Source organism: Rutidosis leptorrhynchoides, chromosome 2 (genome assembly GCF_046630445.1).
Source record: "Rutidosis leptorrhynchoides isolate AG116_Rl617_1_P2 chromosome 2, CSIRO_AGI_Rlap_v1, whole genome shotgun sequence".
Classification (NCBI taxonomy): Eukaryota; Viridiplantae; Streptophyta; class Magnoliopsida; order Asterales; family Asteraceae; genus Rutidosis; species Rutidosis leptorrhynchoides.
Window position 1 is genome coordinate 410,515,881 of NC_092334.1, and position 24,676 is coordinate 410,540,556.

Genomic DNA, 24,676 nt, shown 5'->3' on the forward strand with positions numbered 1-24,676 from the left:
TAAACATAGTTTAAAATCCTTGAGATTTAACTTAACAAACATTGCTTATCGTGTCAGAATAATATAAAGATAAAGTTTAAATTTAGTCGAAAATTTCCGGGTCGTCACAGTACCTACCCGTTAAAGAAATTTCGTCCCCGAAATTTGATAGAGGTCATTATGGCTAACAATGAGAATGTTATTATGACGATTATGAAGTTTTATCATGTCTAAGAAGTATGGATAAAATAATTCGATTACTCGAAGCGTATGAGGGAAGTTATCGTAAATGAAGGAAATAAGATTATAGTAATTCGTCATATCTTTTGACGTCATCACAATTGATCTCCGAATTTAAAGAAAATCTTTGTAATCTATGTTGGATTTGATGCTTCGGTGATTAAGGAGATTATGATTCTCTTCGAATTAATACGATAATCCATATTGATTTCTCTGTCGGTATTTCACTATAAATCCACCTCCTTCGTTTTCCTTACAACTCACACCTTCTATTCTTTCTCCCTCAACTCATATTTTAAAGTATTTGTCAATATGCTTCATCCAGTACTGATTCTCGATATACTCCTCACTTTCATATCTGTCGTTCTTCTTTTTCATCTGCCTCCGGAAGAATCTATTTACTTCTACTATACTCTCGGTTTTATAGTGTTTTTAGTTCTTCCGTGTCTTTATATTGCTATATGCATCGATATATACGGTTTATAATTTTTGGGTGGTTGTTGGGTTTTATATCTTCCCTTATATTTCAAAGCCCCTGCTTTTGTCTTCTATAATCATTGACATCCACAATTAATGCTCCCTTCTATTTGCTGCAATTTATACTCCAATTTCTATTTTGGAGTTTTGCCCTTTCGTTTTTTCTTCTTGCGATTAAGCAACGTTTGTAATGGTCCAGTATTCACATATATGAATTTTAGAATGAACATAGTTAATGTTCTAAGAAGGAAATGGTAATGGCACGATCTTGATTTGTTAATTTACCAGAATACCCTGAAAAGATCGAATCATCAAGAAAATATATTCTTGATATTTTTAGAGATTAATTAGAATACAAGAGTCGTGTAACATGGAACATGATGACGGCATGGTCTGTGAATCGTCATGTCCCATTAGAAACTCAGCATGACTTACTGTAATATAATCACGTTGATCAAGTGTCATTATATTATACTAACTCATGCTTCAGTTCCCAACACTACTTCAAAACATTCATAATTTAAACTCGAAAGTTTATAGAATATAGAAACTAATAGTTTCTTATATGATGTAACACTGATAGCGCAAAGAGATAAATGACTTCAGATAAGATTAGTTGTGAAAATATCTTCAGAAATATCGCGGATATTTATAATGAAAGATATGATAATATCTTAGAATTTCTAATATTGATGGATGATGATGAAGATTTGTTTGTAAAGGTTTAGAATAAAGAGTAAGGTATTCGTTAATGATTTTAGCAGGCACTGAATCATTTGGATTCTTTGAAGGCAGATTTAGTCTTTGTGATTTGTCCACAGCCTCCTTCATAGTCTGTTCAATCCGTTTTCCAGTTCCAAACCTTCACTTTTTCTCAGCTTTACCACCTTACTATTCTTTGTCATCAAACTTTTTACTGTTAACATCGTTTACAGTTTTTGATGCTTCGTCAGCATTTCAAGAACTAGTTTGCAGTTCAAAATATTTTTCAGAACATCACATTCAAAGTATGTAAGTCCAGGAGATAGACGTTTTACGTACACATATAACTGTTGTCGTAGACATGCTGCGAGATTTCAAAATACTGGTTACTGTTTTTCAATGATTCGTATGACAATTCTCGTTACAAGATGCGAATGAGTAAATGATGTGAGTTCAATAAATATAATGATTTTTTGAAAAGTCAAAGATAATTGAAGTTGTTGGTAAGTTTATTGCTAAGGTGGCGAGATATGAAAGGTCCCCAGTAACGATGACGAAAGGGCAACGTATCTATTGAGGTTATAATAAGACTAGTCTGACTGAAAAGTCGAAGTTGACTTGCTGGAGCTGTGACAAAACTGTCTACTTTGAAAAGAAATTGAAAAGTCATTTTAGCTAATAAATGCCAAAGGGTCTGACACGGATACGCGTCGAACTATGACTTTGGCTTCGAGAGCTTTTTAGGTACATAAATGTGGGTAATATGTGGTTGGATCATCATCTCAATTGTTCATTGTTTGAAGTGTCTTCAAAAACTTCGGAGAGTTTGAACACAGTTTGTAATCATTAATATACATATGATGTTCTAACACAGTTTTGAAGTCAAAGTATAGCTTTGAAAGATGTAGGAATCTAAGAGTGATGTCTTCTGTTAAATCATGATTTGGATTTTTATTTGTCAAAATCAGAATGCGTAATCAAATTTGGGTGAGAATGGTTGTTTTGATTTCTATACAAGAAAGTATATTGTTGTGCGATTTTGGGAGTATTGTTGATGATTTGCTTAATCAGATTCGAAAAATGTAACATATTAATTGTGAATTTATATATCTCTCGGGTATTACCTACCCGTTAAATTTTTTTTTTTCACAATTAATATTTTGTACAACAGAATTTTATTACAGTCTTTATGAAAATATATATGTGCATATTTTCTTCAAATGTAACATAGATTTAATGAGTTAATATTAAATTAAACTCATTTGATTTACGGTTGAAACTAGAACTGAATAATCCCTAAAGACTTTTACATAACTTTTACGGAGTATTTATTCAATAAAATTGAAATTATGAATTAATACTTCGTTATTTGTTGGTGTTTGTGGAATTCTTGTGAATTTCGCAAGGTACGAATAATGTTATTTGAAAAGTTTCGAGTACATCGACGATGAAAGTGAAAAATCAAACTTATATTTGAATAATTCATTTGATTTATTATGAATTGGGATTTATTGAATTGAGGCAGAGATTTTAGTTAATGATGGTTAAGTTGTGGACGAAGGACGTACATTATTGCATATTAGTAACATGAATTAACCGAGTAGTTAAGATTCACACATAATAGCTTAGTACGGAAATATTTATTATGGTCTAAAAATTTATATATATAAGATATACATATAAATCCTTAAGTGGAAATGAGTTAATACTTCATAACTCATTGATATGACATACTTGTTGTTGATTTATAATGATGTCCACGGTGATTCTTGAACTGACGGAGTTTGTGATGTTATAGGTGCTGCTAATTCTGACAACGCTGATGGCACTGACTGTACTGGTGATGTTCATGGTACTTTTGATGCTGTTGGTAAATCAAGTCTAGCTTGTAAACCACACATCATTCTTGTCAGGGTTTCTACTCTTCCTTCTATCATTTGGGTTCACTCATCTAATTTATGGTTAGGGCTAGAATAGATAATCTCTAAGACTTTAGAGACTACATAATCGTAGCAAAATGTTTCTCCAATGAAGTTATGAATCAATACTTCATCGTATGTTGTTGTTGGTATTCCTTGGTATCTATAGAGTGTATGTCATTGGTACTTGTGGGATATAGGTTGTGATGTTGAAGTGTGGGATGCGTATGTTACTGTTGGTGGTGGTGATGGTACTGTTGGTGTTGCTGATGGTGGTACTGGTTATGCTGCTGGTGCTGCTGTTGGTGTTTGTAACCTTTGTACCATATTCTCTAAAGCCACTACTCGAGCGCGAAGCTCGTTGACTTCTTCTATTACACCGGGGTGATTGTCGGTTCGGACGAGCGGATAAATAAAATCTAAAATTTGATGTAGTATATAATCGTGACGAGATACTCTGGAAATGAGAGAGAAAATGGTGTTTCGGACCGGTTCGCCGGTAAGTGCTTCAGGTTCATCGCCAAGAGGGCAATGTGGTGGATGGAAGGGATCACCTTCTTCTTGTCTCCAATTATTGAGGAGGCTACGAACCTATCCCCAATTCATCCAGAATAGATGATGGCTAATTGGTTGATCCATTACGGTCACACTGCTTTCGGAGCTTGAGTGGGATTCCATATCGGAATTCGAGGGACTTGAACTAATGACAAATTCCATTTCGTTCGATTGAATAAAGGATTTTTCGATATGAAATGATTTTTCGGCTATCGGGTGGTATTCTAATTGCATAGAATATCTATATATATATAGCGCAAAAGATTTCGTAGATTACGGAGAAATTTACGGGATATGTCAGGCAAAGTTTACAATAACAGATACGCTAAGATATGGATTAGCAGATACGCTAAGATATGAATTTTGTCTATACACTATTCATGCAATCAATGCAGTAAGACGTGTCTAGACTAAGAATGATAAGCAGGCAATTTCCGACAAAAATGATAAGCAAAACTTTTGACATGCAGACACGGTCGAAGTCCAGGCTCACTAATGCATCCTAACGACTATCAGTTAGACCCACTAATGCAGACCTGGTTCGCTAAGACCACCGCTCTGATACCAACTGAAAGGACCCGTTCATATACATTATAAACGATTCACAATAGTTGATTACCTCGCGAGGTATTTGACCTCTATATGATACATTTTACAAACATTGCATTCGTTTTTAAAAGACAAACTTTCTTTACAACGAAAGTTGACGGCATGCACACCATTTCATAATACATCCAACTATAATTGACATAATAATAATCTTGATGAACTCAATGACTTGAATGCAACGTCTTTCAAAATATGCCATGAATGACTCCAAGTAATATCCTTAAAATGAGCTAATGCACAGCGGAAGATTTCTTTAATATCTGAGAATAAACATGCTTTAAAGTGTCAACCAAAAGGTTGGTGAGTTCATAGGTTTATCATAACAATCATTTCAATATATTAATAGACCACAAGATTTCCGTTTATAAATATATGTACACTCGCAAGTGTATAAAAGTATTCTATAAGTTGTAGGCACCCGGTAACAAGCCTTAACGTTCATGTTTTACCCTCTGAAGTACACCAGATCAGGTATGTTTAAAATAACCTCGAAGTACTAAATCATCCCATAGTCAGGATGGGGTTTGTCAGGCCCAATAGATCTATCTTTAGGATTCGCGCCTACCGTACATAGACAAGTAGTTTAATGTTACCAAGCTAAGGGTATATTTCTGGTTTAAACCCACGTAGAATTAGTTTTAGTACTTGTGCCTATTTCGTAAAACATTTATAAAAACAGCGCATGTATTCTCAGTCCCAAAAATATATATAAAAGGGAGCAAATGAAACTCACCATACTGTATTTCGTAGTAAAATACATATAACGTCATTTAACAAGTGCAAGGTTGGCCTCGGATTCACGAACCTATATTAATTATATATATTTATATGTTGGTCAATATTTGTCTAACAATTTTTGGTCAAGTCATAGTATACCACAATCCTAATGCTCGAGACTAATATGTGAAATGTCCCGTTCTTGTTGATTAAAAACGTTCCATATTAATTGATTTCGTTGCGAGGTTTTGACCTCTATATGAAACGTTTTTCAAAGACTGCATTCATTTTTAAAACAAACCATAACCTTTATTTCATAAATAAAGGTTTAAAAGCTTTACGTAGATTATCAAATAATTATAATCTAAAATATCCTGTTTACACACGACCATTACATAATGGTTTACAATACAAATATGTTACATCGAAATTAGTTTCTTGAATGCAGTTTTTACACAATATCATACAAACATGGACTCCAAATCTTGTCCTTATTTTAGTATGCAACAGCGGAAGCTCTTAGTATTCACCTGAGAATAAACATGCTTTAAACGTCAACAAAAATGTTGGTGAGTTATAGGTTTAACCTATATATATCAAATCGTAACAATAGACCACAAGATTTCATATTTCAATATACATCCCATACATAGAGATAAAAATCATTCATATGGTGAACACCTGGTAACCGACATTAACAAGATGCATATATATAAGAATATCCCCATCATTCCGGGACACCCTTCGGATATGATATAAATTTCGAAGTACTAAAGCATCTGGTACTTTGGATGGGGTTTGTTAGGCCCAATAGATCTATCTTTAGGATTCGCGTCAATTAGGGTGTCTGTTCCCTAATTCTTAGATTACCAGACTTAATAAAAAGGGGCATATTCAATTTCGATAATTCAACCATAGAATGTAGTTTCACGTACTTGTGTCTATTTTGTAAATCATTTATAAAACCTGCATGTATTCTCATCCCAAAAATATTAGATTTTAAAAGTGGGACTATAACTCACTTTCACAGATTTTTACTTCGTCGGGAAGTAAGACTTGGCCATTGGTTGATTCACGAACCTATAACAATATATACATATATATCAAAGTATGTTTAAAATATATTTACAACACTTTTAATATATTTTGATGTTTTAAGTTTATTAAGTCAGCTGTCCTCGTTAGTAACCTACAACTAGTTGTCCACAGTTAGATGTACAGAAATAAATCGATAAATATTATCTTGAATCAATCCACGACCCAGTGTATACGTATCTCAGTATTGATCACAACTCAAACTATATATATTTTGGAATCAACCTCAACCCTGTATAGCTAACTCCAACATTCACATATAGAGTGTCTATGGTTGTTCCGAAATAGATATAGATGTGTCGACATGATAGGTCGAAACATTGTATACGTGTCTATGGTATCTCAAGATTACATAATATACAATACAAGTTGATTAAGTTATGGTTGGAATAGATTTGTTACCAATTTTCACGTAGCTAAAATGAGAAAAATTATCCAATCTTGTTTTACCCATAACTTCTTCATTTTAAATCCGTTTTGAGTGAATCAAATTGCTATGGTTTCATATTGAACTCTATTTTATGAATCTAAATAGAAAAAGTATAGGTTTATAGTCAGAAAAATAAGTTACAAGTCGTTTTTGTAAAGGTAGTCATTTCAGTCGAAAGAACGACGTCTAGATGACCATTTTAGAAAACATACTTCCACTTTGAGTTTAACCATAATTTTTGGATATAGTTTCATGTTCATAATAAAAATAATTTTCTCAGAATAACAAATTTTAAATCAAAGTTTATCATAGTTTTTAATTAACTAAACCAAAACAGCCCGCGGTGTTACTACGACGGCGTAAATCCGGTTTTACGGTGTTTTTCGTGTTTCCAGGTTTTAAATCATTAAGTTAGCATATCATATAGATATAGAACATTTATGTAGTTAATTTTAAAAGTCAAGTTAGAAGGATTAACTTTTGTTTGCGAACAAGTTTCGAATTAACTAAACTATGTTCTAGTGATTACGAGTTTAAACTTTCGAATAAGATAGTTTTATATATATGAATCGAATGATGTTATGAACATCATTACTACCTCAAGTTTAGTAGGTAAACCTACTGGAAGTGACAAGAAATGATCTAGCTTCAAAGGATCTTGGATGGCTTGAAAGTTCTTGAAGTAGGATCATGACACAAAAACAAGTTCAAGTAAGATTTTTACTCGAATTAAGATAGTTTATAGTTATAGAAATTGAATCAAAGTTTAAATATGAATATTACCTTGAATAAGAAAGATAACCTACTGTATATAACAAAGGTTTCTTGATCTTAGATGATTACTTGGAATGGATTAGAAAACTTGGAAGTAAATTGGTAAACTTGAAGGGATTTTTGAAGTGTTCTTGAAGTGTTCTTCCTATGATGATTATAGCTTGATTCTTGAAGTGATTTTTGATGAAGATGATGACTAACTACTGGAAAAATACGTTCATAATAGTGTGTGTGTGTGTTGAGAGAGAATTAGAAAGAGAATTGGAAGTGAAATGGAGTGAATGATGAGTGGTAATTGGTGAGTGGTGAGTGTGGTTAAAAGGAGTTCTAGTTAGTTGACTAGCTCATGGTAGAAGTTAAAATTGATTAGTCATACATGACATAATCAAGAGTGGAATCCCATGCTAGTTCCTATTGGTATATACTCATAGTAAGTACGTTTTGAAGCTGTGTATAATACGGGTAAGAATACGACTAGAATTCTTGATGAAAGAAAAGAATGGAAAAGTAACTGTAACCATTTTCGTTAAGTATGAGTATTTTGATATATGTCTTGAAGTCTTCCAAAAGTATTTTAATACATCTAAATACACTACATGTATATACATTTTAACTGAGTCGTTAAGTCATCGTTAGTCGTTACATGTAAGTGTTGTTTTGAAACCTTTAAGTTAACGATCTCAATTAATGTTGTTAACCCATTGTTTATTATATCTAATGAGATGTTAAATTATTATATTATCATGATATTATGATATATTAATATATCTTAATATGATATATATACATTTAAATGTCGTTACAACGATAATCGTTACATATATGTCTCGTTTCGAAATCCTTAAGTTAGTAGTCTTGTTTATATGTATATAACTCATTGTTAATATACTTATGGAGATACTTACTTATCATAATCTCATGTTAACCATATGTATATCCATATATATATCGTCATGTCATTTTTTACAAGTTTTAACGTTCGTGAATTACCCGGTCAACTTGGGTGGTCAATTGTCTATATGAAACATATTTCAATTAATCAAGTCTTAACAAGTTTGATTGCTTAACATGTTGGAAACATTTAATCATGTAAATATCAATCTCAATTAATATATATAAACATGGAAAAGTTCGGGTCACTACAGTACCTACCCGTTAAATAAATTTCGTCCCGAAATTTTAAGCTGTTGAAGGTGTTGACGAATCTTCTGGAAATAGATGCGGGTATTTCTTCTTCATCTGATCTTCATGCTCCCAGGTGAACTCGGGTCCTCTACGAGCATTCCATCGAACCTTAACAATTGGTATCTTGTTTTTCTTAAGTCTTTTAACCTCACGATCCATTATTTCGACGGGTTCTTCGATGAATTGGAGTTTTTCGTTGATTTGGATTTCATCTAACGGAATAGTGAGATCTTCTTTAGCAAAACATTTCTTCAAATTCGAGACGTGGAAAGTGTTATGTACAGCCGCGAGTTGTTGAGGTAACTCAAGTCGGTAAGCTACTGGTCCGACACGATCAATAATCTTGAATGGTCCAATATACCTTGGATTTAATTTCCCTCGTTTACCAAATCGAACAACCCCTTTCCAAGGTGCAACTTTAAGCATGACCATCTCTCCAATTTCAAATTATATATCTTTTCTTTTAATGTCAGCGTAGCTCTTTTGTCGACTTTGGGCGGTTTTCAACCGTTGTTGAATTTGGATGATCTTCTCGGTAGTTTCTTGTATAATCTCCGGACCCGTAATCTGTCTATCCCCCACTTCACTCCAACAAATCGGAGACCTACACTTTCTACCATAAAGTGCTTCAAATGGCGCCATCTCAATGCTTGAATGGTAGCTGTTGTTGTAGGAAAATTCTGCTAATGGTAGATGTCGATCCCAACCGTTTCCGAAATCAATAACACATGCTCGTAGCATGTCTTCAAGCATTTGTATCGTCCTTTCGCTCTGCCCATCAGTTTGTGGATGATAGGCAGTACTCATGTCTAGACAAGTTCCTAATGCTTGCTGTAATGTCTGCCAGAATCTTGAAATAAATCTGCCATCCCTATCAGAGATAATAGAGATTGGTATTCTATGTCTAGAGACGACTTCCTTCAAATACAGTCGTGCTAACTTGTCCATCTTGTCATCTTCTCTTATTGGCAGGAAATGTGCTGATTTGGTGAGACGATCAACTATTACCCAAATAGTATCAAAACCACTTGCAGTCCTTGGCAATTTAGTGATGAAATCCATGGTAATGTTTTCCCATTTCCATTCTGGGATTTCGGGTTTTTGAAGTAGACCTGATGGTTTCTGATGCTCAGCTTTGACCTTAGAACACGTCAAACATTCTCCTACGTATTTAGCAACATCGGCTTTCATACCCGGCCACCAAAAATATTTCCTGAGATCCTTGTACATCTTCCCCGTTCCAGGATGTATTAAGTATCTGGTTTTATGAGCTTCTCTAAGTACCATTTCTCTCATATCTCCAAATTTTGGTACCCAAATCCTTTCAGCCCTATACCGGGTTCCGTCTTCCCGAATATTAAGATGTTTCTCCGATCCTTTGGGTATTTCATCCTTTAAATTTCCCTCTTTTAAAACTCCTTGTTGCGCCTCCTTTATTTGAGTAGTAAGGTTATTATGAATCATTATATTCATAGATTTTACTCGAATGGGTTCTCTGTCCTTCCTGCTCAAGGCATCGGCTACCACATTTGCCTTCCCCGGGTGGTAACGAATCTCAAAGTCGTAATCATTCAATAATTCAATCCACCTACGCTGCCTCATATTCAGTTGTTTCTGATTAAATATGTGTTGAAGACTTTTGTGGTCGGTATATATAATACTTTTGACCCCATATAAGTAGTGCCTCCAAGTCTTTAATGCAAAAACAACCGCGCCTAATTCCAAATCATGCGTCGTATAATTTTGTTCGTGAATCTTCAATTGTCTAGACGCATAAGCAATCACCTTCGTTCGTTGCATTAATACACAACCGAGACCCTGCTTTGATGCGTAACAATAAATCACAAAATCATCATTCCCTTCAGGCAATGACAATATAGGTGCCGTAGTTAGCTTTTTCTTCAATAACTGAAACGCTTTCTCTTGTTCATCATTCCATTCAAATTTCTTCCCTTTATGCGTTAATGCAGTCAAGGGTTTTGCTATTCTGGAAAAGTCTTGGATGAACCTTCTGTAGTAACCAGCTAGTCCTAAAAACTGGCGTATGTGTTTCGGAGTTTTCGGGGTTTCCCACTTTTCAACAGTTTCTATCTTTGCCGGATCCACCTTAATACCTTCTTTGTTCACTATGTGACCGAGGAATTGAACTTCTTCCAACCAAAATGCACACTTTAAAAACTTAGCGTACAATTCTTCCTTCCTCAATACTTCTAACACCTTTCTCAAATGTTCACCGTGTTCTTGGTCATTCTTTGAGTAAATAAGTATGTCATCAATGAAAACAATGACAAACTTGTCAAGGTATGGTCCACACACTCGGTTCATAAGGTCCATGAACACAGCTGGTGCATTAGTTAAACCAAACGGCATGACCATAAACTCGTAATGACTGTAACGTGTTCTGAAAGCAGTCTTTGGAATATCATCTTCTTTCACCCGCATTTGATGATACCCGGAACGTAAGTCAATCTTTGAATAAACAGAAGAGCCTTGTAGTTGATCAAATAAGTCGTCGATTCTCGGTAGTGGGTAGCGGTTCTTGATGGTAAGTTTGTTCAACTCTCGGTAGTCGATACACAACCTGAATGTACCATCTTTCTTCTTGACAAACAAAACAGGAGCTCCCCACGGTGATGTACTTGGTCGAATGAAACCACGCTCTAAAAGTTCTTGTAATTGGCTTTGCAGTTCTTTCATCTCGCTGGGTGCGAGTCTGTAAGGAGCACGAGCTATTGGTGCAGCTCCTGGTACAAGATCTATTTGAAATTCAACGGATCGCTGTGGGGGTAATCCCGGTAATTCTTTCGAAAATACATCGGGAAATTCTTTTGCAATGGGAACATCATTGATGCTCTTTTCTTCAGTTTGTACTTTCTCGACGTATGCTAGAATAGCATAGCAACCTTTTCTTATTAGTTTTTGTGCCTTAAAATTTCTAATAATATGTAGCTTCGTGTTGCCCTTTTCTCCGTACACCATTAAGGGTTTTCCTTTTTCTCGTATAATGCGAATTGCATTTTTGTAACAAACGATCTCTGCTTTCACTTCTTTCAACCAGTCCATACCGATTATCACATCAAAACTCCCTAACTCTACTGGTATCAAATCAATCTTAAATGTTTCGCTAACCAGTTTAATTTCTCGATTCCGACATATATTATCTGCTGAAATTAATTTACCATTTGCTAATTCGAGTAAAAATTTACTATCCAAAGGCATCAATGGACAACTTAATTTAGCACAAAAATCTCTACTCATATAGCTTCTATCCGCACCCGAATCAAATAAAACGTAAGCAGATTTATTGTCAATAAGAAACGTACCCGTAACAAGCTCCGGGTCTTCCTGTGCCTCTGCCGCATTAATATTGAAAACTCTTCCGCGGCCTTGTCCATTCGTGTTCTCCTGGTTCGGGCAATTTCTAATAATGTGGCCCGGTTTTCCACATTTATAACAAACTACATTGGCATAACTTGCTCCGACACTACTTGCTCCGCCATTACTCGTTCCAACACCATTTGTTCCTTTCGTTCTATTAACCCCTGGTCCGTAGACCTCACACTTCGCCGCGCTATGACCATTTCTTTTACACTTGTTGCAAAATTTGGTGCAGAACCCCGAGTGATACTTTTCACACCTTTGGCATAGCTGCTTCTGATTGTTGTTGTTGTTGCGGTTATTATTGTTGTTGGGATGATTGTTGTAGTTGCTGTTGTTGTTGTTGTTGTTGTTGTTGTTGTTGTTGTTGTTGTTGGGCCGTTTGTTGTAGTTGCGATTGATGTTGCGATTGTTGGGATAATTGTTGCGATTATTGTTGTAATTGCTGTTGTTGTTGTATTGGCGATTCTTATCACCGTTTTCCTCCCACTTTCTTTTGACTTGCTTCACATTGGCCTCTTCAGCAGTCTGTTCTTTAATTCTTTCTTCAATCTGGTTCACTAGTTTGTGAGCCATTCTACATGCGTGTTGTATGGAGGCGGGCTCATGTGAACTTATATCTTCTTGGATTCTTTCCGGTAATCCTTTCACAAATGCGTCGATCTTCTCTTCCTCATCTTCAAATGCTCCCGGACACAATAGGCAAAATTCTGTGAATCGTCTTTCGTACGTGGTAATATCAAATCCTTGGGTTCGTAACCCTCTAAGTTCTGTCTTGAGCTTATTGACCTCGGTTCTGGGACGGTACTTCTCGTTCATCAAGTGCTTGAATGCTGACCACGGTAGTGCGTACGCATCATCTTGTCCCATATTAGCGTTTTATAAGTTTAAATTCGGGTAGTACCTACCCGTTAAGTTCATACTTAGTAGCTAATATACAATTCAACTACTACAATTCTATATGAAAAACTGATTGTAATAATATTTTGCGTTCAAACTTTTATACAATATTTTACAAACTTACAATACCGCTTATTTTACATAAAGCATGAAATATAGCACACAATAACTTTGATACAAGATAGTTGTGAAGATAATTCTAGCTAGTACACAAGTCGTTCAGCAAAGGCAATAAAGACACGTAATTCATACGTCCAGAAACAAGTCATGCATTCTGGTTTTACTAGGACTACTTCCCATCCTTGGTCTTGTGGAACATAACCGTTATGGCCGTTGATAAGACAGCGTGTTGTAACATCGTCAAAGGGACGAGGGTTACGTAATGACCAACAGTCTCGTAATAACCTAAAAACCTCATTTCTTACCCCAATTACCGACTCCGTCACTTATGGGAACGTTTTATTTAATAGTTGTAGCCCGATGTTCTTGTTCTCACTTTGGTGAGAAGCGAACATTACTAACCCGTAAGCATAACATGCTTCTTTATGTTGCATGTTAGCCGCTTTTTCTAAATCACGAAGTCCTATATTCGGATATACTGAGTCAAAATAATTTCTTAACCCGTTGCGTAAAATAGCATTTGGGTTCCCCGCAATATATGCGTCAAAGTAAACACATCGTAACTTATGGATTTCCCAATGTGATATCCCCCATCTTTCGAACGAAAGCCTTTTATAAACCAAGGCATTCTTGGAACGTTCTTCGAATGTCTTACAAACTGATCTCGCCTTAAATAGTTGTGCCGAGGAATTCTGACCGACTCTAGACAAGATTTCATCAATCATGTCTCCGGGTAGGTCTCTTAAAATATTGGGTTGTCTATCCATTTTGTGTTTTTATACTGTAAAATAGACAAGAGTTAGATTCATAAAAAAATACTTATTAATACAAGCAATTTTTACATATATCATAAAGCATAAGCACACTATATTACATATATTACACCACACGAATACAACTATCTTATTCCGAATCGCTCGTTTCTTCTTGTTCGGTTTTGGTTCGTTTTGCCAAGTTTCTAGGGATATATGATGTTCCCCTAATACGAGCCGTCGTTGTCCACATTGGTTTAGAAAAACCTGGTGGTTTAGAGGTTCCCGGGTCATTGTTACAACTTAAGGACTTCGGGGGCTGACGATACATATAAAGTTCATCGGGGTTGGAATTAGATTTCTCTATTTTTATGCCCTTTCCCTTATTATTTTCTTTTGCCTTTTTAAATTCAGTTGGGGTAATTTCTATAACATCATCGGAATTCTCGTCGGAATCCGATTCATCGGAGAATTGGTAATCCTCCCAATATTTTGCTTCCTTGGCGGAAACACCATTGACCATAATTAACCTTGGTCGGTTGGTTGAGGATTCTCTTTTACTTAACCGTTTTATTATTTCCCCCACCGGTTCTATTTCTTCTTCCGGTTCCGATTCTTCTTCCGGTTCCGATTCTTCTTCCGGTTCCGACTCTTCTTCCGGTTCCTCTTCGGGAACTTGTGAATCAGTCCACGAATCATTCCAATTTACATTTGACTCTTCATTATTATTAGGTGAGTTAATGGGACTTTTTCTAGAGGTAGACATCTATCACATAATATCAAACACGTTAAGAGATTAATATATCACATAATATTCATATGTTAAAAATATATAGTTTCCAACAAAAATGTTAAGCAATCATTTTTAAAGAAAACACGGTCGAAGTCCAGACTCACTAATGCATCCTAACAAACTCGATAAGACACACTAATGCAAATTTTCTGGTTCTCTAAGACCAACGCTCTGATACCAACTGAAATGTCCCGTTCTTATTGATTAAAAACGTTCCATATTAATTGATTTCATTGCGAGGTTTTGACCTCTATATGAGATGTTTTTCAAAGACTGCATTCATTTTTAAAACAAACCATAACCTTTATTTCATAAATAAAGGTTTAAAAGCTTTACGTAGATTATCAAATAATGATAATCTAAAATATCCTGTTTACACACGACCATTACATAATGGTTTACAATACAAATATGTTACATCGAAATTAGTTTCTTGAATGCAGTTTTTACACAATATCATACAAATATGGACTCCAAATCTTGTCCTTATTTTAGTATGCAACAGCGGAAGCTCTTAGTATTCACCTGAGAATAAACATGCTTTAAACGTCAACAAAAATATTGGTGAGTTATAGGTTTAACCTATATATATCAAATCGTAACAATAGACCACAAGATTTCATATTTCAATACACATCCCATACATAGAGATAAAAATCATTCATATGGTGAACACCTGGTAACCGACATTAACAAGATGCATATATATAAGAATATCCCCATCATTCCGGGACACCCTTCGGATATGATATAAATTTCGAAGTACTAAAGCATCCGGTACTTTGGATGGGGTTTGTTAGGCCCAATAGATCTATCTTTAGGATTCGCGTCAATTAGGGTGTCTGTTCCCTAATTCTTAGATTACCAGACTTAATAAAAAGGGGCATATTCGATTTCGATAATTCAACCATAGAATGTAGTTTCACGTACTTGTGTCTATTTTGTAAATCATTTATAAAACCTGCATGTATTCTCATCCTAAAAATATTAGATTTTAAAAGTGGGACTATAACTCACTTTCACAGATTTTTACTTCGTCGGGAAGTAAGACTTGGCCACTGGTTGATTCACGAACCTATAACAATATATACATATATATCAAAGTATGTTTAAAATATATTTACAACACTTTTAATATATTTTGATGTTTTAAGTTTATTAAGTCAGCTGTCCTCGTTAGTAACCTACAACTAGTTGTCCACAGTTAGATGTACAGAAATAAATCGATAAATATTATCTTGAATCAATCCACGACCCAGTGTATACGTATCTCAGTATTGATCACAACTCAAACTATATATATTTTGGAATCAACCTCAACCCTGTATAGCTAACTCCAACATTCACATATAGAGTGTCTATAGTTGTTCCAAAATATATATAGATGTGTTGACATGATAGGTCGAAACATTGTATACGTGTCTATGGTATCTCAAGATTACATAATATACAATACAAGTTGATTAAGTTATGGTTGGAATAGATTTGTTACCGATTTTCACGTAGCTAAAATGAGAAAAATTATCCAATCTTGTTTTACCCACAACTTCTTCATTTTAAATCCGTTTTGAGTGAATCAAATTGCTATGGTTTCATATTGAACTCTATTTTATGAATCTAAACAGAAAAAGTATAGGTTTATAGTCAGAAAAATAAGTTACAAGTCGTTTTTGTAAAGGTAGTCATTTCAGTCGAAAGAACGACGTCTAGATGACCATTTTAGAAAACATACTTCCACTTTGAGTTTAATCATAATTTTTGGATATAGTTTCATGTTCATAATAAAAATCATTTTCTCAGAATAACAACTTTTAAATCAAAGTTTATCATAGTTTTTAATTAACTAACCCAAAACAGCCCGCGGTGTTACTACGACGGCGTAAATCCTGTTTTACGGTGTTTTCGTGTTTCCAGGTTTTAAATCATTAAGTTAGCATATCATATAGATATAGAACATGTGTGTAGTTAATTTTAAAAGTCAAGTTAGAAGGATTAACTTTTGTTTGCGAACAAGTTTAGAATTAACTAAACTATGTTCTAGTGATTACGAGTTTAAACCTTCGAATAAGATAGTTTTATATATATGAATCGAATGATGTTATGAACATCATTACTACCTCAAGTTTAGTAGGTAAACCTACTGGAAGTGACAAGAAATGATCTAGCTTCAAAGGATCTTGGATGGCTTGAAAGTTCTTGAAGTAGGATCATGACACAAAAACAAGTTCAAGTAAGATTTTTACTCGAATTAAGATAGTTTATAGTTATAGAAATTGAATCAAAGTTTGAATATGAATATTACCTTGAATAAGAAAGATAACCTACTGTATATAACAAAGGTTTCTTGATCTTAGATGATTACTTGGAATGGATTAGAAAGCTTGGAAGTAAATTAGTAAACTTGAAGGGATTTTTGAAGTGTTCTTGAAGTGTTCTTCCTATGATGATTATAGCTTGATTCTTGAAGTGATTTTTGATGAAGATGATGAATAACTATTGGAAAAATACATTCATAATAGTGTGTGTGTGTTGAGAGAGAATTAGAAAGAGAATTGGAAGTGAAATGGAGTGAATGATGAGTGGTAATTGGTGAGTGGTGAGTGGGGTTAAAAGGAGTTCTAGTTAGTTGACTAGCTCATGGTAGAAGTTAAAATTGATTAGTCATACATGACATAATCAAGAGTGGAATCCCATGCTAGTTCCTATTGGTATATACTCATAGTAAGTACGTTTTGAAGCTGTGTATAATACGGGTAAGAATACGACTAGAATTCTTGATGAAAGAAAAGAATGGAAAAGTAACTGTAACCATTTTCGTTAAGTATGAGTGTTTTGATATATGTCTTGAAGTCTTCCAAAAGTATTTTAATACATCTAAATACACTACATGTATATACATTTTAACTGAGTCGTTAAGTCATCGTTAGTCGTTACATGTAAGTGTTGTTTTGAAACCTTTAAGTTAACGATCTCAATTAATGTTGTTAACCCATTGTTTATTATATCTAATGAGATGTTAAATTATTATATTATCATGATATTATGATATATTAATATATCTTAATATGATATATATACATTTAAATGTCGTTACAACGATAATCGTTACATATATGTCTCGTTTCGAAATCCTTAAGTTAGTAGTCTTGTTTATATGTATATAACTCATTGTTAATATACTTATGGAGATACTTACTTATCATAATCTCATGTTAACCATATGTATATCCATATATATATCGTCATGTCATTTTTACAAGTTTTAACGTTCGTGAATCGCCGGTCAACTTGGGTGGTCAATTATCTATATGAAACATATTTCAATTAATCAAGTCTTAACAAGTTTGATTGCTTAACGTGTTGGAAACATTTAATCATGTAAATATCAATCTCAATTAATATATATAAACATGGAAAAGTTCGGGTCACTACAATATGCAAAAGTCAACAAAAGCCAACTTGACCCAAAATGACTTCTAAAATTTATATGTGTTTATTATATAACTTAACTATAGTCGTTTTGTATATTTAAATATATTTATTAGATTTTATAATAATAAAAGTCATTTATTAATAAAATTTTACATTAACGTTTATATATGATAAAATATACTTTTATATATCTTAAGTACTAAAATTTATAAAGCTCACTTAATATCGTAAAACTATAGTGGTAAGTATTATTAATGTAATTATATTACGCGTGGTGAAAAATATCTTTGTATCCCCTATTTATTTGATAAAATAATATTGATCATAATAATAATAAGTAAAAGTTGTATTATTTTGTAATAATAATTATTATTATTCTATAAAAAAATAACAATATTTATATTTACTAAAAATGTTATTATGATAAAATGATAATACTAACATAATAGTAATAATGATATTTTATAATAACAATGATATTTCTATTAAAATAATAACGACGATAGTAATAATAATCATTTTAACAATAATACTAAAATTCAGTTGACTACAACTTCTAATCCGTTCATCAAAACCATTCGATATCTAAATGAAAAGTTCTTAATTTTTCGCTAGCTTTCCAATGACATGCATATCATATACCCTATCTCAGTAGCATATGTATCTAATTCAGGATTCAACAAACCTATCTAAGGACAATTTCAAATGTACAAGCATGCATAATCCTATATACTCGAGCACTAGTCAGGGATACACTATAGATATATAAAAGTTAAGTTATAAGTGCTCACGTATCAATATTGAGATTCAATATTGCAGGAAAGTACGTAGACACAACGGAGATGATAAACACTAGTTGACCTCACGAGCATACCCATGAACCATACCCATCACCTCCATAGCTATAACCCATAATTTCCTTAGCTTCGACTCATTCAAAAAACTATTGTGAAATCACTCGGACATCACTCCGTCGTAATATTTTATGTATACTAATAATATCTTGAAATAATACAGAGCATATATATATATATATATATATATATATATATATATATATATATATATATATATATATGTAAATCGATTGAGAGAGCTTAGAGAAATATATTTTCAAGTTTCTATGAAATAATGAAACCTATTGAATTCTATTTATAATAGATTTTTGAATTATTAAAGTGAATTATTAAAGTATAAATTATTAAAGTGAATTATTAAAGTATGAATTATTAAAGTGAATTATTAAAGTGAATTTTTAAAATTAAGGTAAAGTAAAGGTAAAGTTAAAGTATAGTAAAAGTATAAAAACTATGTATGTATAATACGCGTATAAATATATATAATATTAATTTAAATCATTATATATATTTAATGAAATAAAATATAAATATTGTTATATTTATTATACTGGTTAAGTAATGAGTTGTCAAAAGTGATTCTAGATATTTATAAAAGTTATATACGTTTTAATAATAAAGTTCTTTTTAAACTGAAAACGTTTTTGTACGTTTGAAAATAGATTAATAGAATATTATGGAAACCAATTCTCTACTAGCTTTTGTCTAACTTTCGTAAATGACACTTTTTATTTTTATTTATAAATAGCTTTACAAATTATTCCGAATATCGTTAAGAGGAATAGATTTTCTCAAATCATAGTAGACCTCTCAACAGAGACTTGTAATCATAATTCAATGTTTCTGATAATTCAATCATTTAATATATTTTTTTGAATTTTGTCGATAATCATATTGAAACAAATACTTTCATATAAAGCATTATACGTTTAAATACTTTGTTGACATTTTCAATTTATAACATATACACATATACATACATATTCATATATGTTCATTTAATGGTTCATGAATCATTGGAATTTGTTCGAGGTTTAAATGAATGTATAAACATAGTTTAAAATCCTTGAGATTTAACTTAACAAACATTGCTTATCGTGTCAGAATAATATAAAGATAAAGTTTATATTTAGTCGGAAATTTCCGGGTCGTCACAAGTTGATGCTGGCGCGGAGGTGATGCTGCGCTATCTCTCGTGGTACTCCAGTCATGTCAGCATCGTGCCAACAAAACATGTCAGAGTTAGCGATGAGGATGTTCCTCAGCTTTTCCTTAGTCTCGTGTGTAAGGCTCCCCCTATCTTCACCTTCTATTCCAGATACTCGGGATTGACTATGACCCACCACTCATTTGCGCCTTTTCTTCAGGAGTAGCGCTACCCTTATCAGTGACAGACACGCATAAGGCATCCAACGGTGTTGACTCGAGGGTGGAAATTCCTTGATCCGTTAGGAATCGAACCATCCCGTGAATATGGCGCCAAATTTCTGGATGGAAGTCCTCCCTAATATAGCGTTATATCTAGAGTATGAGCGCACAACGCAGAATTCTATGATTTTGGTACGCTTCTTTGATTTATATGTGCTGTCTCTTAGCTCGAGCTTTAAATCCAAAATTCCGATAGGCCACGCTGATTCACCGGAAAATCCGGACAAAGCCGTAATCGGAGGCTTGATGGTTTGCCTCACTGTTGTGGGTAGCTGCCGGAAGCAATGGTCGTACATAATGTCGACGCTACTGCCGTTGTCTATGTGAAGTCGCTTAATGACATGTCCTGACTCTGGCAGATATCCCTACACTACAATTGGCGCGCAGGAAGTGTTGAACGTCTGAATGGTGGGGAACGATATCTCCTTCATCCTCGAGCTCCCGTCAGCGCTAGCTTTACGCTTCGTTCCTAGTTGTGGTCAGCAGTCGACCATTGAATGCATTTATTTTTTTGCGACAGGTGCCTGTATAGAAAAAATAAATGAGAAGTGAACATAAACTAAAAGATCAAATCAAAACCTTTTAACTTTTGTGTCCCACGGATGGCGCCAAATGATCAAGCATAGAATGATCGGGTCGGGTTCGGTCCATGCTTGACATCATTAAGAGGGGATTTAAGGGTCAATTGAGTTTAACTCTCCGGTCCGGAGTACTGTGAATAACCCGTTGCGAGATGAGGATCTCAACAGGGGTGGTTAAACGTAGACCCACTGATATCGGCCAAAAAGTCACGTTTTTACCCCGATATTGAGCCCTAAAACCATAAAGTTCCAAACTTTATCGCCAAAATAATCACTTTGTTGATTAATTTGGTAGATTTAGTCATTACGAAGGCTATGTTTCAAGAATCACTAAAAACGGATGAAAAACGAGGAAAAACGAGCAAAACTGGCTAAGATGATTAACTCGCATTTAAATAACTTATTTTATAAGTTTTGGAAAAGTTTAATTACTTAATCTCATGTTGTAGTATATTCAATTACGAACGCGTGGGCACAATAATCGTCAAAAACGGAGTTAAAACAAAGATTCTAAAGCGAAAACGGTGAAAGACAAGTTCGATCCAGCAAACGGCTTGCCAAACCCCTTGCCAAACGGCTTGCCTGGCTTGCAAACGGCCTGCCAGATAGCTTGCCAAATGGCCTGCCATAAGGGAAAAAGGCTTGCCAAACGGCTTGCTAAACGGGCATAAAAAACGGCTTACCTTGGCGAACGGCCTGCCAAACGGCCTGCCAGCCGTTTGCCAGGAAAATTTTGCCTATTTAAAGAGATTTTTACATTCATTTCAACACACACCATTCTTCACTTCTCTCTCTAAATATCTCTCTATAGTCGCTCTCTAGTGATCTATAGGAGATTAGTTCTCTCTCTACTTTCTCTCTATAGATTCTAGAGAGAGAAAAGTACAGAGATTAGGAAATGTAATTATCTCTCTATTGTCGCTCTCTAGTGATCAATAGGAGAATAGTATGTAGTTAGTAGTAGAAGCTATCAAGCATTGTAACACTAGGGATATTATGAAGAAATACAAGTGTTATTCTGCCGACATTATTCGGTAATATCTATCCTTTCTTTTATTAATTTATTATTATAATATTCTTGTTGGATGTTTGTGATTTATTAATATTAGAAATGCTTGTTGCCATGATGTGTGAGTAATTGCTTGATTGTTTGCCATGATTTAATAATGTTAGTTAGGGATGATTAACATTTCATACTCGCTTTCTGTCTATGATATTAAACCTCGTTATTATCGTCCTTCCACCATTAAACGTGATTAAAACCTTTTATAAAGACATTATAAAGGTAATTAGTTATCTGTGTTTATACATTGGTCAAGGTATGAACCCATCGGAAATACTATAAAGTACATGGGGAATTACTGTAGGACCAGATCAAGACATTGGTCAAGAGTATAAGACTCGAGGAAATACTGTTGCAACAGTAGAGTACAGTGTTGATGTACTATAGGACCACTTGGGCATGGTCAAGGTTAGAAGCTATGGAACCACTATAAGTCTAGTACATGGTGGATGACTAAGGGATTTATTGGGTAGATTTAAGTAAGGCTGGTTTAAATCATAAATGGGAATCTAACGCACTACAATACAAACTAAGCTTATAAATCTTTAAGGATGACTGAGAACCATCAGAGGTTCTAATTTGTCTACAAACCCTTAGATTTTACCAAACCATTGACAGAAATGGATTCGAAACACAATCATAACCACTCACTTGGGTGATACACTAAGGTGTTAAGAAAGGTTGGATATTCTATATATATGGCTATGCTACTTTATTTGTGCTCCCAAGGTATGCACTGCATCCTAGATGGGCCGCTTATATTCTTAAACCGGATAAAGTGACGGGAGTTGAGCATAGTCCATCCGATCAGAATCTTCAAAGCCTAGTTCCTCGTGACATGCTAACCGAGAAACCGCTTAGTAGGGAATCTAGTGTTCACACCAAGGTATATCTATCCAAGGAGTGTCTCATAATCATCCCGACACTACATTATCTTAAATCATGGTGAACCACGTCTTCTCTGTCCTTAGCTGTTGCATGCTAGCTAGCTTATTTTAATTATATTGCTTTAATATCTTAATTACAACTATATAAACTATTCAACCCAACTATTGCCTTTACACAATTTGATATTCTGGATAAAAGTGGTGTCTAGAATAAACCGGTTGGACTTGGTTGTTGGATTTTCAGAACATTCGCCAATTTATTGGGACCAAAAGGATCCTGCCTCTCCACACAAGGTGTACCTGGCCACTAGTCTCGGATACTAAATTGTGTATAAACCCAATCTTAATTACTATATTATCTAGATAAGTGCTGTTTCAAATTCTACCGCTCAAGGAACGACCCTAGGTCATATTTGCCCTTGTTAACCCATAGGAAAGAATAATAGATTTAGGCCCAACATATATAAATTAAATAATCAACTTCTTCTATTGATATCCTGAATTGACGTTTTGCGACCTAACAACACCGCATAAATAAACCGTCCGATTCGGGCATATCAGGAGAGTAGTTAAATTTTTGGCGCCACTGCCGGGGAGCGGTAGTATGATTTGGAGCCTGTTTTGATTAGTTAGTTTTTAAGAGACCCTTTTGACTAAGACTAGCTTTGTCAGAAGTTACTAGTTTACCGTAGTTAGGTTAGATAATATTAGCTAAATTTAGATTAATTAAAACTTTTAAAATGGATTTCCTTATTAGTGAACCTTTAGGATGGTTTAACCTACTTAGACTGCTAAGAATTCTTCCGACACATCCTTTCTTCTATCCGATATCATACATTGTACCCATCCGACGAGATCCACCTTTAACTGTCGATAGTTCGACGATGGCCACATGCATCACTCTCGCTGACATCACCAAACCCTCGTTAGAAGGACGAGGAGGACCCATACTCTATCCGGAGATTAACGGATCGTCTTTTGTGCTTAAGCATAGCATCATACAACTCATTCACAGCCATTTCCAGTTCCATGGCTTACTAATTGACAATCCCAACTCTCACTTAGATAGATTCCTCTCCTTATCCAACTCATATAAGCAAAACGGGGTTGAACAAGATGTAGTTCGTCTGTATCTGTTCCCCTATTCCTTAACTCTTCATGCAAAAATCTGGTTCGAGGGGTTAGAACCCAATTCTATCACCTCATGGGAGGAAATGGCAACAACTTTCTTAATCAAGTACTTTCCCCCATCAAAACAAATCAGACTTAGGAATGAGATCGTAAACTTTCAACAAGCTTCAGATGAATCACTCTACACTGCATGAGAAAGATTCAAACATTTTCTTCGAAGATGCCCGAACCAACGTTTTGAGAGCTCTGTTCAAATTTTGACTTTCTACAATGGTCTAAATCGGAACAACCAGTCTACCCTTGATGCTATTTCTCAAGGTAAGTTCATGAACTTCACTGTTGACGAGGTCTGGAGATTGATCGAGGAGATGACTATGCACCATCACGATTGGAACACGGAATTGAGGAGCACATTCCATCAGCAACACCGCTTTCCGCCTCCGATCCTATCGAAAATAAAACCATCAAATTTCTCTCGGACCAAATAGAAAACTCACCAAACAAGTTGAAGAACTAAAGAAACTCCCGCAACAGGTGTCTCAAGTGCAATTATTCCAGAATTGTACTGACCCACATCCGGCCAAGGTATACGAGGCTGAATGTGAGGACTATGTTGTCTACTCCGATAAGATCCTAGCTCAACCGCACAACCCACCCACTAAACCCACTACC

General features: G+C 34.5%; 1 non-coding gene across 1 annotated transcript; it reads right to left on the minus strand.

Moving 5' to 3' along the window:
* Positions 1 to 24,135: 24,135 nt before the first annotated feature.
* On the minus strand, positions 24,136 to 24,242 carry LOC139895133 (small nucleolar RNA R71). The gene has a single exon (XR_011775598.1). It is a non-coding gene; the product is annotated as a small nucleolar RNA R71 (small nucleolar RNA).
* Between the last annotated feature and the right edge of the window lie 434 nt (positions 24,243 to 24,676).